The sequence below is a fragment of the Pleurodeles waltl genome, chromosome 3_1, assembly GCF_031143425.1.
Source record: "Pleurodeles waltl isolate 20211129_DDA chromosome 3_1, aPleWal1.hap1.20221129, whole genome shotgun sequence".
Taxonomy (NCBI): Eukaryota; Metazoa; Chordata; class Amphibia; order Caudata; family Salamandridae; genus Pleurodeles; species Pleurodeles waltl.
Window position 1 is genome coordinate 356,143,818 of NC_090440.1, and position 18,713 is coordinate 356,162,530.

The window sequence follows — 18,713 nt, forward strand, 5'->3', positions numbered from 1 at the left end:
CTTGGAAACATTTTTGTTTTTGTGACAAGTTTTGCCAGTGGATATTATGTGGATATAGCTCCCCAAGAGCTGTAGTGCAGAAGAACAGCACTTGCTCTTAATCTTTCACCATACAGAGGGAAACGTGCACCATATCTCCTCTGCTCTTTGCTCTTTACATGAGGCTTCTAGTACAATATATTATGAATAATTCATTTATCTCTGAGGTGGAATTTTGTGGGGAAACCCACACAGTTAGGTTATGTACTAACAATGTGATAGTGATGCTCATGGACCCTCTCCTCTATATGGCACAATTATAGAGGTGCTTTAACGCCTTGAAAGTTTATTTGGGATAAAATTAACCAGCAGAGATTTCAAATTTTAATCTCACAGCCTTACTGACTCATTGACAAAATCTTCGGGAGACATTCCTGATCACAAGACCGAAGATCTTCGTAGCATATATGTGCATGCAAATTGCTGCAATGGCCATTGGAACATCATCTATTAAATACTACCTTCTCTGTTAACAGGTGAAACAGGACTCTTCTCTATGGCATCAATACCTACTGCCCTGGCTAGGATAAATTGTGGCCTTCAAAATGAACTCTCCGCCTAAACTGTTTTTGTTTCAGACACTCTCACCACAAGCCGCACTAAAACACTAAAGACACTGCAAACCGAACTCAACAGTATGGGATTGAAAGAAGGCATACATACACCATATCATGATTTACAGACCAGTGGCTGAAGGGGGGACTGGGAGTTTGTAACATTACGCATTAGGCAGCTTAACTACTGTATATTGCAGAATGTGGCAGAGACTGAAAATAATTGATTCTTTATGGACCAGGCAATTGCGGGCACACACATCTGGGACCTATAATGATCCCCCAAAACAAAAACTACTTTGGTAGCCTGCATCAGATTTGCAGAGAGGAGAGGCTTGATCTCTTCCTTTATCAATTACATTATTCATGGCTAACCCTAAATGTACCCCAGGCCTGCATCGCAACCGTATCTACAATAGGCAGTGTAAAAGGTGAAAAGGAACAGGCTATATCTTCGACACCGAAGGGATTATCCCTTTTGACAGACTGAAGACTGACTACAGGTTGCCAGATTCAGACTGATAGCAATATTGCAAATTATGCATTGGGTAAATACACCTCTAATAAGCTGCATGCATCTCAACCCCTCACAAATGGGTCTTCTTAAAAGAAGACAAATGCCTAATCCTAGAACCGTGCTCTTTACTAGCACACCCCTTCAAAAGAGGTGGAGGGAAGCTGAAATAGGGTGCAAGTTTTATAAATAACTAATTACGGGAGTGTAGTACTGTGCACATCACATAGCAGCAATGCCTAATGTAGCTTAACTGCTATCAAGATAGTAACGTAATGATACTTAACTCTGGCTTGTTCACAGGAATGGTGCCCCCAGTGGGGCATGGCAGGGGGTGTGGTAGCACAGGAATGCTTTTTCACTTGCTGTGGAACTGCCCCAAATGGAACACAGTAGTGGGAGACACTATTAGATGATATAGACAACCTTTGATACACAAATCCCATGACTTCCAACCTTATGGTCTGCTGGCCTGCTTGATCAACTCACATTATCATTAAAGTTAATTGAAGGCCTGTAAATGGCCTTAACAATTGGTGCAATGCACCAAGCAAACCTCTCATTTTGGGGTTCGGATGATCTCTCAGAACACACTCCCTGGCTGCACAAGTTTTGGCACTTGCTGGAGATTGAAAAGATAACACTATGTATGGAGTACAAAGCAGATGCCTTCCAAGAAATGGGCCCCAGATAGTAATCTCCTTTCATCCAAATTAAACAAACTGACATGCCCTAAATATCTCATGTAGGAAAATGGGTTATTGGTTGAGGGGGGTGGAAGTCTCACTCAGGCAACAATCAAGATCCTTACCAGGGTGAACCTCAAAAGTCGCTAAATTAACCTGCGCTTAACCCTCTGGTCTCTTGGCACAAAAGCAGTCAGGCTCAACTTAAGAGGAGATGTGTAAACTATTTATCAAGCACCAGAACAATTATAAAGTGAAAAGACAACACAGGAAAAATCCCAAACCAATTGAGTAAATGTCAATAAATACAATGATACCAGGACAACAAAAATCCAATCAGTAGAACGGGAGATATTGAATTTTAAGGTGAAAGTAGAAATGGTGCCTAAAAGCATAGAGTGCCAACTAATGGTATCTGGTCATGCTGAACTGGGACAAAGTCACAAGTTCAGGCCAACCATGACAGAGTGCAGGCCTGGCATAGAACCAAGTTTGCCCTGCTGGGAGGTATACCTTATGTCCTTGGTGTGAGGTCTGTTCTGCATTGCTTTACAAGACTCTGCTTTGTTCTGAATTGGTTCCAATGAACCTTGGAGCTGTGCGGCGAGGCTTTACAGGACTTTCTGTTTCCCAGTGTCGCTTCAGATGGAGGTTTCCGCTGTGCAGCACAGGTTTGCGTTGCTCTGTATCAATTCTAATTAAGCTTTTAGCTGTGAGGTGAGGCTTTGCGTTGCTCACCATCACTTCCAATTAAGCTTTCAGCTATACAGTAAGACTTTATGGGGATTCACATCACTTGGCATTGGTTCCAATGACGCTTTCAGCTGTGCAACAAGGCTATGCATCACTTCGCACCAGATCTGATGGGCCCTTCAGTTAAGCATGGAGCAGTTCTCTCTGATGCCAGCCAAGCATTCAGAACCTGTGAGGAACCTCCTGAGGCTCAGGACTCACTCCAGCAGAGGTCACATAACTGGGTGTAACTGACAGTTGTGACTTTGTGAATTCACCCCAGAAAGTCACACAATAGGGAGATTAGAAGAGCCTGAATGGGCCATTAACTGACTTAATGGAGGGGGTGGAGCTAAGCACAGCCCCACTTGCAACTAAAGAAGCTGGGCTCTCCCACCACACAATAGGCTTAACAACCCTGTATTGTCAGTGCAGCCAGGGCAGGAGAGGCAGGACATTCCTGGAACGCCAGAGAACCCTTCTGGAAACATCTCCTAACGTCTAGGACCAGAGCACCAGGGTATAAAAAGAGGGGTCTCAAACCTCCTCCTCAGTTTAAACTGGACATGTAGAAGGACTCTCAGAGGACTGCCTGCTGCTGTGACCTGCTCTGCACTCTGCCAGTCTGCTGTTGTACCTGGAAGGACTGCTAGCTGCCTGGAGCCTGCTATCGACCTTCAGATACCAGCCCTGCTGTGGAGCCCTGCATCACCACTTGCACCCAGGGCTCCAGAAGTGACTCCAAGGGCTAGCTCAGCTGGTTTCCTGTTTTGAGCCACAGGAACATAACAAGCTCCCACCATCTTAAACCTGGACCCAGTCTGATTGAGTCTTACACCCCCAAGAGGACTCCTTCCACTTCTGGGCCCTTAGCTGTGGTGCTAAAGGTGCCTAGGTGGCCATTTTGATTTTGGTGTCAAATAATTTATTACATTTATCCTATATTTCAAAATAATTGGTTTGGGATTTATATTGTGCTGTGGTTTCACTGTGTTGCTGTTTGTGTGCTGCATAAGTACTTACTTAACACATTGCCTCTAAATTTAGCCTGACTGTTTTTTGTGCTCAGCTACCCAGGGTTAAGCACAGGTTAATTTAATAACTTTTTGTGGTTCACCCTGCAAGGGACTGTGGCTGTGGATTGACCAGGTTTACACCTCAGTCAACCAACAACCCAACTTCTCAAATCTATCTTTTCACAATTGGAAGTTACACTTAAAGGTTGCTTCAAGATAACCCCAATGTTAACCTACAGGAGAAGACGGCCATGCATTAGTGAAAACAAATGTAATCGTTTTTCACTACCAGGACATGCTAAACTTAAAAGTACATGTCCAATATTTTAAATGCACTGCACTCTGCCCTTGGGGCCAACCAGGGCCTACCTTAAGGGTGACATATGTAATAAGAAGGGAGGTTTGGGCCTGGCAAGTGAGTACACTTGCTGGGTTGCAATTGTGTTACTGAAAATTCTGGACCTGTGTTATAAACGTCGTCATATCACAACAATTTTGGTATCAGCAGACCGGGAATGATTAGAATAGTATGCACAAGCATTGTATTCATATTCGGGTAACGAAATCACCCGAATATCAGAGTTTCCGTCCTAAACCCTCGTGTTCCATTTAAACACAGCCATTTTATGATTGCCCTCACATAGGCCAATGTCTAATGCTGAAAACAAGTCTGAAGGACACGTACACCTTTGCTGACTCCTCTGTGACCTGGCAAGCTGACTCCACTGCCTGAAGCCAAACCTGTTCGGCCAGTTTCTTCTTCAGTGGCCGAATGAGATTAGTATCAAGGCACAACACATCATAAACCTTTAATCACACACAAACCATGCCTAATCTTACACACACCTGTCTCTGTTTCTTTCTTTATGACTTGCTTTACAAGGAGGGGGTGCCCGTTTATATTGGGGGTCCGTCGATATCTGATGAAAGTACTAAGCCTTGCCGGGTAATTGATTGAGGGCTGGACAAACTGGAATATGGGCTTGTCATCATAAACCTGCTATTTCTTTGTAGTGAAAATATGTGAATGGTCAACTGTAAAATAAGGAATGTTTGCCCAAAGCATAATATTTTGTATAAAAGAGAAGGTTAGCTTTGCAAAGGGAGCAGTCTCCTGAGAATATACACCGTGTTGTACTTCTAGGATACCTGTTACTGGCTGCAGCCAATAAACAAGATCTTTGACTTCACCAAGAAGACTCTGTGTTTCTGTAGTCTGAAACAGGAAGGACTCGAAGTCTTAGGGTGTGTTCCCTGGCACCGCTGGGTTCTGAAAAACCCAGTACTTCAGTTGGCGCCCAACGTGGGGCGATTTCAGCGGTACCAGTCCAAGCCAGAGGTTCGTGAGGAGCTTCGTGTGAAAATTCTGGAGGAAGGCCGCCACTTCATTGACCCCTGTATGTCGACGTGGTCTGAAAGTCTTTGCTGCGAGGTTCCCTGCTTCCCGACGGCTACGAAGGACTGCTGCCCTGACTATCGCCCTGTTTTGGACCCTTGATGATTTGGTAGAGCGAAACGATAAACGAGTCTTCTGGTGATGTCATCGATACCTCAGTTAAGTATAAGTGGAGCGTCTCCCAGTCTTTAGTTTGGTTCTTAGTTTGGTATCCCCTTGGGATCTTTGATTTGGAACTTGCAAGTACCAAAGCCGAGGGATTCGTGTATTCACGAGACTATTATATTCAATAATCCTTTGAAGTTTGAAGCTAGACTAGAGAGCGAAGATGCCTGGTCTTAGCAGATATGGAAATTTGTTTTGTCTTGGTTATAATAGGGATTCCCGATTGGAGGACTCGTGTCCGGTTCCTCCGATTGGAACTCCAACCTATGAACTATATGTGAAACATGGCATAGGCCCCCTCACATATAATGAAGTATGGATCCAATACACCAGGAAAGATGGAGTTTTAAAATGGCCCCAATATGGTAGTTTTGACACAGAGATTCTGAATAATATGGAGGTTAAACTTTTTAAGAAGAAAGCCCGGCCGGCGATGTTTGACTCTTTCCGCCTATGGCGTAAGGAAGCCAAACAGAAGGAAATTAAATTAGCAAAGAGAAATAAGAGGGAAGAGGGTATCTCGATAATGCAAGCTGCCATGCAGTTTAAAGATGATGAAGAAGAACAGATGAATGAGCAGTTGCACAGGCAACGTAAATTGGTGACCGATAAAGGTTATCCAGTTCTTCCGCTTCTTCAGCAAGATGCAGCAAAAGAACTTGAGAAAGATCCTTTAATGTCGCACTTGTTGAGGTCGCCACCCCCTTATGTGCAGAATGCTACAGCACCTCCGCAACCTTTAGATGTGCAACCTCCGGTTATTGTGCCTCAGGTTCTTCCACAGCCGCCAGCTCCTTTTCAGTTGGCTCCTACTACTATGGCGCAGCCCCTTCAAGGGCCGCCGACTTCGCTACCTGCTCCATCTGTACCTCCTGCGACTTTATGTACTACATCGACTGACTCTTCTGGTGTTCTTCCTGATACTGCCTCTGCATCTGCTTCTGCGTCTGCCTCCCTCTGTTTTTCCTCCTGTTCTTTCATCAACTTCTCCTTCTGTCCGACAGAGAATGACAGATACTGTTGCCAGCCTTATATTTCCTCTCTTTGGGTCGTCTGGTGTGACCCCAGATTCGGAGCGTAAGCAGTCGCGTAGTCAACTGCCTAATTCTCAAGAGAGAGAAATGTTTGACCGTCTGGCGTGTAAATGGGTTGTTTACCCTTTAAGATACGATGTAGAGTCTGTTATGGATGTCTTCCGTCAATGGGGAGCACCAAAACAAAGATACGTTTTTGAGAAAATGTGTGCTTTCCTTTGTGAGGAATTGGAAGATAATGATTTGGAAACAAATCCGCCTGATTTGTGCTGTGTACGGTTTGAGTTTGCAAAGGGCACGATTGTGGGTCCCGATGTTGAGACAGCAGTTGCAACGTTGTTGTCCTTTAGGAATAAGGATCCTTCTCAGTCATTGTTCCAACATGACTCTTCTGTTAAAAAAAAGGTGCGACAGTACCCAATGAGAGAAGTCCCTCCGGTATGGAAGGACGCCGTTGAGGCTGATGTTGCTAATCAAATTGATGCTGTCCCAGCTCATTTTCAGCGTGTTTGGGTACATGTTCCGTGGAAGCGAGCTGAAGTTTTAGCCCTTAAGCAGACTTTGCCTGATCCCCGTAAAAACCGTGCAGGGTATTATAAGGAATTATCACAGACTGCAGACTCATGCATTATGAATTTAGCCGACATAGACATGTTATTTGGGAATGTTGTTCCACAGCCTTTGTGGGGATTGATTCGCCATACAGATCATGCGCAAGAGTTAGGTGACTCATGGGCTAATATTAGTGCTGCAAATGATAGACAAGTTGGTGGTGCCAAGCCTGAGCCTTTGGTAGCAGAACTGCCTGTTAGGATCATTACTTACATGAAGACTTTAATGCCTGTAATGCGTGTGAATTGGGATAAACTATCTGCGTGTAAGCAGAAGAAAGATGAAACAGTGTCTGATTTCTTCACCAGGTTTGAGGAAACGTTTATCGACCTCAGTGGTCAAGATATGAGTACAGAAGGTGGTCAACGGTTGTTCGTTGACAAGTTTGTGCACAATTTGCTTGCAGAGCTGTGTAAGAAATTGAAGGATTCAGAGAGTTCTTGGGCCGTTTCCTCTTCAGCACAAATATTGGCTACTGCACAGTACTACGAAAATAGGGATAAAGATGAGAAGGATAGAGCAGACAAGAAAACTAAAGAATTAAAGACGAAGGTTCTTTTACAACAGGCGTATCCGCCACGTGGTGGTCAGCAACCTCAACAGTTCCAGAGAAACTCGCAAAGGTTCGAGTTTTCTCAACCACGTGTTCCTGTAGGTCCCAATCAGTGTTCATATTGTAAAGAAGAGGGTCATTTCAAGTATAATTGTCCTATTTTGTTACAGCGTACGAATGGTGCTTCTGGCGCAAGAGGTCGAGGTGTTCAACAAGCTCCTAGAGGTAGAGGACGTGGAAGTTTTCCCCAGAACACGCGTTCCTTTCCGTCTCAAAACTCAATGAATAGTTTTGACCAGCAACATAACGCGTCTGGTAGGACGGCTCAGTACTATGCTGACGACTACTATGGAGAAGATGAGAACTTGGAAGGTAATAATTGCTAGGACAGCCATAGACGAAGAGAGGGAGTTTTTTTAGTTCCAGTGGATCAGAATGGACCTTATGTTAAGGTAATTACCTCAGGTGTGTCGGAGCCTTTTCTGTTGGATACTGGTGCTACAAAGAGTTCTATTATGCACGCAAAACTCCCTGGCGCACCTTTGTCTGGCGAGATGAATGTTTCAGTAGGTTTTTCTGGCGCCCCGGTTAGGAACCCGATTTCTAGTCCTATGTCCCTTTCTGTTGGACCTTGTGAATTGGAAGCACCCCTTATTCTGACGACAGGTTGTGGTGAAAACTTGTTAGGATTGGATTTGTTGAAAAGATTGTATGCAACATTATATTGTTCTCCTTCAGGAGTACAACTTACACTGGGTAGGAAAACGGTCTCTCCAATGTATTTGTCGAAGGATAAACTTCCGACCGAATTGTTGTTTCTTCCTGATACCATTTGAGCTACTGGTCCTAATGATGTGGGTCTTTTGGAAATACCGCCTTATGTTGTGACATTAAAAGCCAATGTTAAATTACCACGCATTCAACAATACAAGATCTCTAGTGAAGGTGAAAAGGCGTTGCTAGCGATCATTTATGATTTAATTGAAAAAGATGTAATTGAAGAGACAAGAGGCAACGTTTGTAATAGTCCTGTTTTGCCTGTTTTGAAACGTACTGACCCCTCTAAGCCACCTGTTTACAGGCTCGTGATTGATCTTAGAGAGGTAAATAAAATAGTTGTGCCACAGTTTCCAGTTGTTCCTGATATCACTGCCATATTAACTATGATTCCAGCTTCCGCCACCTGGTTCTCGGTGATTGACTTAAAGAATGCTTTCTTCAGCATCCCGATTGCAGAGGAGAGCAGGGATATTTTTGGATTCAGTTTAGGAGGCCGAAGTTTCCGCTTCAAACGCTCTCCACAAGGCTACTGTGAAAGTCCATCAATATATAGTCAGGCTTTAAAAACACAGCTTGATGCAATTGTTTTACCTGACGGCGCTACCCTTATTCAGTACATTGATGATTTGCTAGTCGCTACAGATACTGAAGAGATTTGTAAAGAAGCCACCTTGTTGTTGTTGCGTCATTTGTCTGATTTACATCACAAAGTGTCCCTTTCAAAACTGCAATATTGTCGACAAGAAGTGACCTACTTAGGTCATCTCTTATCGAAGGAGGGAAGGAAACTGACCTCAGAAAGAATTCAGGCAATTGCTAAACTGAGTGTGCCAAGGACACAGAGAGAAGTACGTGCTTTCTTGGGCATTACATCATACTGCAGACAATGGATACCAAATTTTTCTTTGCTGGCCAAACCTTTGGTAGCATTGACCTATAAAGATACACCAAACCCCGTTCCGTGGTCTGAAGATTGTCAGAAAAGTTTTTCCGAATTGCGTAATGCATTGTGTTCGGCTCCTGTGTTGGGTACCCCCGACTACAGTAAGCCCTTTACACTGTATGTCCATGAGAAAGAGGGTTGTGCATTGTCAGTGCTGACACAGTCTTTTGGAGACAAGCAGCGCCCATGCGCATATTTTTCGTCGACTTTGGATCCGGTAGCTAAAGCATTGCCGACTTGCTTGAGAGCCAAAGCGGCAGCAGCTGTTTCTATTCGACAGTCTGCTGGGTTAGTGATGAATAATATGTTGATTGTGATGGTTCCACATGCAGTGGACACGTTGTTAAACAGGACCAAGACATAGCATTTAACTAGTGCTCGATTGTCAGGTTACGAGTTGACACTGTTAGCGAGTCATGTGCACATAAAGAGGTGCAATACGTTGAATCCAGCCACGTTATTGCCGATTTCAGTAGAGAAAGATGATGTTGAACAACATGATTGTTTTCTTAGGACAGAAGAAGAAACGAAAGGAAGAGTAGATCTTAAAGACACTCCTCTTGTAAAGTGTGATGGTACCTTATGAGTGGATGGTTCATGCTTCAAGCTTCCGAATGGTGATACGACTACAGGATATGCTGTCACAACTTTGCATACGATTGTTGAAGCTGCACGTATACCACATAATTCAGCTCAAGCAGCAGAGCTGATTGCACTTACGAGAGCGTGTGTGTTATCGAAAAGAATGAAAGTGACCATATATACCGACAGCCAGTATGCGTTTGGTGTGGCCCATAGTTTTGGACGATTGTGGAAAGAACGTGGGTTCCTGACTTCGCATGGAGCTAAAATTCAGCATGGTCAGTTGGTGAATGAGCTTCTTGAGTCACTGACCTTGCCATTACAAGTTGCGATTGTGAAATGCAGTGCACACAAGAAGGTTACTGATGATGTCGGTTGTGGCAATGCATTTGCTGATGAAATCGCAAAAGAAACAGCAAAAGATGTGATGAATCGAATGTATGTTGCAGGCTCCGCAAGATGGGTTGGTGACGTTGGAATATGTGAAGATACGATAGAGGGTGTGAAGTCTATTCAAGCTGAAGCTCCAGAGAAGGAGTTGAGTGTGTGGAAAGAAAGTACGGTAAATTGGATGAAAATGATTGTTGGATTGACTTATCAGAACATCAGCGATGGTTGTTACCCGATGCGTATGTGCTTGCAGTGGTGACAATGGCTCATGGAATGGCCCATATCAGTGTGAAAGAGATTTGTAAGTTGTTGGCTCCAGTATGGCAAAATGCTGGAATTCCTAAATGTGCAGAGAATGTGGTCAAGAATTGCATGGTGTGTCTGAAATACAATTCTGGTAGGGGAACCCCAACTCCAGCTGGTCATTTTGCACCTCCAATGTATCCGTTCGAGGTTTTGCAGCTAGATTTCATCCACATGGAAAGGTTCAACAATCTGAAATACGTACTCGTTGTTGTTTGTGCTTTTTCAAGATGGGTAGAAGCATATCCCTTAAAAGACAACACTGCCTTATCCACAGCTAAAGCCCTTGTCAAAGAATTCTTCCCTAGGTTTGGAATGCCGAGAATGGTCTGGAGTGATAATGGGAGTGAATTTGTGGGTCGAGTGATGAAAAAAGTATGTGAAGTGCTAGGTATCCAGCACAAATTCCACGCTGCAAATCACCCCCAATCAGCTGGACTAGTAGAGTGCTATAATGGCACGCTAAAACTGAAGTTGGCAAAGATACAAGCGAGCTCTGGTCTTAAATGGCCTGACGCTCTGCCTCTAGCACTCCTATCAACAAGAATGACTGTGCATTCGCGAGTGGGACTTAGTCCCTATGAAATTGTGTTTGGCCGCCCGGCCAACATATGGGGAGTGCCAAGACCAACAAAATTCAGTGAGATCGAACACCCTGTACTGCTTGATTATTTGTATGAATTGACGGCTAAATTGCGTGCTCTACACTAACAGGTTCACAATACTCTGCCTCAGGTCTCTGAAACTCCAGGACATCTTATCGATCCTGGATCATGGGTACTGGTCAAGAACTTCCAGCGGACAAAGAATGACCAGCCCCGTTGGACCGGCTCCTACCTTGTCCTTCTCTCAACAAGATCAGCTGTTCGAGTGGAAGGGAAAAATAACTGGATCCACGGCGTACACTGCAAGAAGGTCCCTTTTCCTCTACCGTACGACTGGTGGGTCCAGGAGGGGATCGCTGACTCTGAAACTGAGACTGTGCCTCGTTTTTTGCCATTTAGCGATGCACGTGTAAAAGGAACAATTTCTGAACAAGAAAGTGACAATAATTTGCAAGAAGCTGTGCCACCGTCAATTCGATTGAACACTACAGAGCCTGAACTCTTGTTCCAGAACCAGACAGTACCTGGAAAAAGCCGTTATAATTTGAGACCAAGAACTAAGGACAAATAATTTTTTTCCGTTCCTTTGCTATTTTTTTAAAGTGCGGCTCTCTCATCTGAGAAACGTTCTTATTTTAGTTTTTTTTCTTTTCGAACCGCCATCCGGGTTCAGCTGTAGGGTCGTGGTTGCCCAAGTCTTTGGAGTGCAGCTGAAGACGTTAGGTCGACAGTTCTGGTCGGTCTAAGGGAGTTGCCCTGGACTGACAGAAGCATTCCCTAGCATAGAACACCCTACCACCACGAGCAGCAATTAGAGAGGATGGAGTTTTTCAAGAATGAGAGACCTGCCAGACAGATGGACTTTAAAGCCAGAATGGGTATAATAATGACAAAGAAACGATTTTTGATATTATGTATTTTCATGTTGCTTAGTGTAATGACGTTTTTAATAGGATATGTTTTATTCTCTTTTCAAGTGACATTTGCACCCATTACTCAGCCCATACCTCCTTCTACTGTTTCCTCGCATTCTTTTCACCCCCTGCCTGAACACGAGTCTGCCAGAAGATTAGAGTTTGTCAACAATTCATTCATTCAGCTTCTACACCAACACCAATTAGTAGTGAACACAACTAACTGTTGGGTGTGTGGTCTTATGCCCCATACTACTGATAAAGGTATCCCTTATCTGGTCCTGCCTTTCAGCCATAATGGTTCTGTATGGGCATATAGAACGGTGTTCATATACGCGTATGAAGCCAACCCCCTACGTTCTGTGAAAGATAATCCTAAGAATAGTGCTCTAGCTAAGGGTATAGTAGATATGATTAGGGAAGATATTTCCTATGAGACTATCCCGAGAGATGAGACACTAGCATATATTGGATGGAACATAACAGGATATGGAGTTACTCTGAGTGGGAACCAGCGAGCAAAGAGATCCTCCCCGATTTGGATTGTACCCCATCAGGGTCACCTATGTCTGCAAGGTAATGGCAAGAATCCCAGAGCTCAGTTAGGGAAAAGTATCTGCACTGAAACATATGTTTTTGCGTCTCAGACTTCTCCTTTGTTCTTAGCAGCTAAGGGTACCTATTTCATCTGCCATAATAGAGCCTATACATGGTTGCCTCCTGACTTCTCAGGCACATGTTTTGTTTCGTTCCTGTTACCTCCCACCTACACGGCCGCGGCAGATTACCATAAGACAAGAATAGTTAGAGGTGTCATAAGTAAAGAAGACACTACAGGACAAGAATTTGGAGATTTTGTAAAGGGTTTTCTGCCGTTTTGGGGTCCTATGGTTAACAGCAGGAACATAAGGCAATTGACAAAGGTGGTTGAATCCACGGTAGTTGAAACCGCCGGTGCCCTTGGTAATTTGACTGCTGAGCTCCAGTCGGATCGCCTTATGACTCTTCAGAACAGGGTCGCATTAGACGTCATACTTGCAGACCGAGGTGGGGTATGTAAAGTGATCCAATCAAGTTGCTGTGTTTTCATCCCAGATAACGCTCCAACAGTCTACCAGGCCATTTCCAAACTGCATAAGATCTCCGAGTCTATTCACGTGGATAAAGGAGATTGGTCATTGATGGGGTGGTTCTGGGAGCTGATATCCGCCTGGGGATGGAAGTCTCTGATAGTCATTGGGATGATCTTAGCCATTCTTTTCCTGTCCTGCCTGTGTGTACAGTGTGCTCCTGCAATATGTGGCCTCTGTGCTACATCGTGTGTAAGGAAACCTGTATCAAGGGACGAGCTAAGTAATAGGATGATGCTATAGCAACATCTCAATGACTTTATGAATATAGACCTGGACTCAGATTAGCGTGAGTATAGGTTATTGCCTATGTAAGGGCAAAAGGAGGGTCTGTGGTACTGAAAATTCTGGACCCGTGTTATAAACGTCGTCGTATCAGAACACTTTTGGTATCAGCAGACCGGGAATGATTAGAATAGTATGCACAAGCATTGTATTCATATTCGGGTAACGAAATCACCCCAATATCAGAGTTTCCGTCCTAAACCCTTGTGTTCCATTTAAACACAGCCATTTTATGATTGCCCTCACATAGGCCAATGTCTAATGCTGAAAACGAGTCTGAAGGACACGTACACCTTTGCTGACTCCTCTGTGACCTGGGCAAGCTGACTCCACTGCCTGAAGCTAAACCTGTTCGGCCAGTTTCTTCTTCAGTGGCCGAATGAGATTAGTATCAAGGCACAACACATCATAAACCTTTCATCACACACAAACCATGCCTAATCTTACACACACCTGTCTCTGTTTCTTTCTTTATGACTTGCTTTACAAGGAGGAGGTGCCCGTTTATATTGGGGGTCTGTCGATATCTGATGAAAGTACTAAGCCTTGCCGGGTAATTGATTGAGGGCTGGACAAACTGGAATATGGGCTTGTCATCATAAACCTGCTATTTCTTTGTAGTGAAAATATGTGAATGGTCAACTGTAAAATAAGGAATGTTTGCCCAAAGCATAATATTTTGTATAAAAGAGAAGGTTAGCTTTGCAAAGGGAGCAGTCTCCTGAGAATATACACCGTGTTGTACTTCTAGGATACCTGTTACTGGCTGCAGCCAATAAACAAGATCTTTGACTTCACCAAGAAGACTCTGTGTTTCTGTAGTCTGAAACAGGAAGGACTCGAAGTCTTAGGGTGTGTTCCCTGGCACCGCTGGGTTCTGAAAAACCCAGTACTTCACAATGGCAGCTTAAAACTGCACATACTGGCTCTGCAGTGGCAGGCCTGATATATATTTAGAGGGATAATGTAATGAGTGGCACAATCACAGCTGCAGGCGCACTAGCAGCATCTAATTCACAGGGCCTGGGCACATATAGAGCACTTTATTAGGGACTTACAAGTGCATTAAATAAGCCAATTGTGGATAAGCCAATATCACCATGTTTTAGAATACAAAGCACCTGGACCTTAGCACTGGTTACCAGAAGGCAAAGGTTAGGTGAAATCACACCAAGGATGCCAGATCTTACCTGAGTCCCCCCAGTTGAAAGTGGGGACAACTACTCGACCCCTTGGGAGTTCTCTTCACTAAGGCAGAAGAACCTGGAGAGATCATAAGAATTGCCATGGTCTGTTCCAGGATGGTGTTCCACCGTAAAGGCCATTCCCTGTAGGGAGATGGACCACCTCAAACATTTGGGATTCTCCCCCTCCCTTATCATTAACCATCAGAGGGGCCTGTGGTCTATATGAACCTGGAAGTGAGTGTCAAACAGGTATGGCCTTAGATTCATCAGTGCCCAGACTACAGAAATTACCTCCCTTTTAATTGTGCTCCACCTCGTTTCCCCTGGGGAGTAACTTTCTACTAATAAAGGCTGCAGTTTGTTCTAGGCCTTCCTCATTTAGCTGTGAGAGCATAGCCCCCATGCCAAGCTCTGAGGCATCTGTCCGCACCACAAATTCTTGGGAAAAGTCAGGGCCTTGAGCACAGGTGCTGTGCACATGGGCTCCTTCAGGATGTCTAAAGCGGACTGACACGCCTCTGTTCAGAACACCTGACATGGCTGCTTTTTGAAAGTCAGCTCTGTCAAGGAGGCAAAATGGTGCCGTATCCCTTGATAAATTTCCTGTATAATCCAAAGAGGTCTAAAAAGGCTCTCATCTCGGTATGGGTCTTGGAGGGGAAGGGGATCCCAAGCCAGAATGGTCTCAATTTTGGCCTGGAGAGGCTGCACCTTGACATGTCCCACTTGGTGACCCAAATAGATCACTGACCCCTGCCCTATCTTGCACTTACTGGCCTTGACAGTCAGGCCTGCCCACTGCAGGGCCTGAAGCAAAGGTGGTCTTCCCAGCTAGAACTGAAGACTGCAATGTCATCTAGGTAGGCAGCACTGAAGTTTCCAATCCAGCTTGAGCCTCATTTACTAACCTGCGGAAGGTGGCAGGTGTGTTTTTCAACCCAAAGGACATGACTTGGAACTTAGGAATGCCCTTCTGGTGTAGAGAATGGAGACCTCTCTTTTGCCCCAACGGTCAAAGCAATCTGCTGGTACCCGGATGCTAGGTCAAACATGCTGAGGAACTTAGCAGCTCCAAGCTGATTTATGAGCTCATCAGATCTAGGGGATGGGGTGTGTGTCAGTACTGGTGACTGTACTGAGCCCACAGTAATCAACACAGAACCGGAGTTCTGGTGTGACACCTGGCAGACAGCTTTGGGGACCAGCACCACTGGGCTGGACCAAGGACTGTTGGATGGCTCAATAACCCCAAGCAACAACATTTTGGAGACCCTCCCCCTTGATGTTAACCCTTGCTTTGTCAAACAATGTGTAAATTTTGTTCTTTACTAGTGGACGGTCCCCAGTATCACTATCATGGGTCACCATATAATGAGTCCTGGGGTAAGTGAGAAGAGAGAGGCAAACTGCCCCAACAACTGGCAGCAGTTTCTCTGTTGATCTAGGGTTAGTGTATGGAAGAGGCTGACACCCTCCATTGAAACATCAATCTCACACCTCTCAAAGTGGGGCTTGAAATGGTTCACATGCAGTACCCTCAAGGGGTTCGTATGGTTTTTGAGGTTCACCAAGTAGGTAACATCGCCCTTTTGCTCCTTTACCTCATAGGGCCCAAACCAGCATCTTGGTGAGCACAGGGCTCCACAGGCTCCATAACACACACTTTTGGGCCAGGCTGAAATTACACCACAGTGACATTCTAGTCGTACCAGTGTTTCATTTCCTTCTTGATGGCTTGATGGCTTCTAGGTTCTCTTCGGCAAGCTTCTTGAAGTGTCCAGTATGGTTGCGGAGGGCCAGCATGTAGCTGAGCTCATCCTGGGGGATCTTCTGGGAGTTTGCTCCTAGTCCTCCTTCACCAGAGTGAGAGGCCCTCTCACAGGGTGTCCAAGTGGGAGCTCAAAGGGGTGGTATTCAACCCCCTTCTGCGGTACTTCCCTGTAGGCAAACAACAGGCATGGCAGGCGGACGTCCCACTTACACCTCATGGGTTAAGGTAGACCCATAATCATGCCCATGGGGGGTTGGTTGAATCTCTCAACCAACCCATTGGTTTGGGGGGTGGTAAGGAGTGGAGAACTTGAAGGTCAACCCGCACTCCTTCCACCTGGCCTTCATGTAGTTGGACATGAAGTTGGTACCTCTGTCAGATAAAACTTCCTTGGAGAAACACACACAAGGTAAATATCCCCATCAGTACTCTAGACACAGCAGACGCACTCACTGTCCTCAGAGAGAAAGCTTCAGGGTACTGGGTGGCATGGTCCACTAACATAGGAACAGATCTGTTGCCCATGACTGTTTTGGGATCCAGAGGCCCCACAATGTTAATGCCACCCCGCTCAAGAGAAGAGCTAGTGACAGGTACAGGTTGCAAAGGGGGCTTGCACGTCCCCCTGACTTGCCACTTGCCGACAGGACCTACAGTACACAGCTGAGGCCTTCCTCATTTGACCAGGAGCTGGAGAGCCCTCACACACCCAATAGGATGTCAAGCTTCATCACTGGACACTCTCCTCATCAGACTGGCGCTGCAATGTCTGACGGGCCACCCCTTAAAAAGGTGGTGGGATTTTAGCCAAAGATTGGTTCCCTATGATGAATACAGGCTATAGGTGTATACAGGAAAGAGAAAGAAAACAAGATAAAATTGGCTCTAATCCATACCCATCAAACTTAATATTTAAGAAACAGGTTTAGGTCAAGATTAAAAAATGAAAAGGGGAGTGCTTGTGGAGATAATGCTCAACTGTACTCCAATAAATGATGTGGGAAATGTCCCAAATCCTATGACGTTAGGTCGACATGTTTCGCGTCTAGATGGTTTCTGATGGTTTCTGTTTCTGAAATATTAAATTTGATGGGTACGGTTTAGAGCCAATTTCATCTTGTTTTCTTTCTCTCTCCTCTATACACCTATAGCCTGTATTCATCATAGGGAACCAATCTTTGGCTAAAGTACCACCACTTTTTTTTTATTGGGTGTGTGAGGGCTCTCCAGCTCCTGATTACAATTGCCTTGTGTTCAAGTAATACTTTCTTTTTGGAACAGTGTACTTTATGATTATTATATGTTGAATTTTGGGAGAGTGTACACTGGACCAATAATCTCCCAGTTCCCCCTTTTGTTTTGTAGACTTCCTCATTTGACGCCAATAAAAGTGGGTGACAAGGCTTTCAAACGTCTTATCTTGCCCCAAATGACTTGCCAGTGGCACATAATGAGCCAGACTGAGTAGGAAGGCCTTGTAGCACTGGAGGGACCACCTACAAGTGTGTTTCACCAGGCTCAGGATCCTTAGGCTTGCTGTACAGGAGATCATTCTCCTGGTAATCAGGTGCTTGCCAGAGGCGTCACCAGCTTCCTGGGTCTCAACCTGCTGCCGAAGACCCACAACAGTAAGGCACTCTTTCTGTGCCTTGCAAAACTCTTCTCTGGTGGGACCCCCTTTCTGTTGCCAGTTGGACAGCTCAGGCAGGTTCCCCAGTTTGGCCACTTCCTGCCCTGTAGGTACTTGGGCCCCCCCTCATGTTCAGCCTCCTCCTAGACTTTGGGAATCTCAGGAGCAGGTTTCCCACCCCCTTTGCCCTTCCTCTTCTTAACAGGACCCTGGGCCATTTTTCAAGGCTCTGGGTCCTTCTGACCACCTTCTCGGGCTGCCATGGACCGTAGGTACACCCACTCAGGCATCCCCAACATTCCCAAGTGTGACCTGAGATCCACCTCCTTCCAGATAGTATGCTAAAGATCATTAGCCAGCAGACAATCCACAGGCATGGACAGACTCACAGCTACCTTCAGCACACCTGAGACTCCCTCCCTCTCAAAGGGAACATGAGCCACTGGGTAGTGGCTTTCACAGTTGTCAGCAGCAACAACTTGGTGCAAAGTGTAAGGGACTACCAGCTCTGAAGACACTGGCTGAAACCGCTGGCTCTTGTGTCTCTCAAAGCCTCTACCCTCTGCCCATTGATGGATACCCACTGACTGTACTTCCTAGTATTGTCAGGCATGTGGGTTCTTTGTACAATGGTATATGGCTCCATCACCCAGGGACACTAGGGTCAAGTCTATACTACCCCACAACTATCTGGGGCAATCTCCTCCCCAAGCGCTACACTAGGCACCCCAGTGACTGCCCACCAGTAGGGGACTGTGCCCGCTAGGGACATTTGGCACCTCCCTTGTAGTGCCATTCCTGCTGAAACTCACAGCATTTCACGGGAGGCTTCCCTGCAGATTTACTGTCAGAGAACCATTTCTTCTTTCCAGTATGGCGATGGGAGCCACAC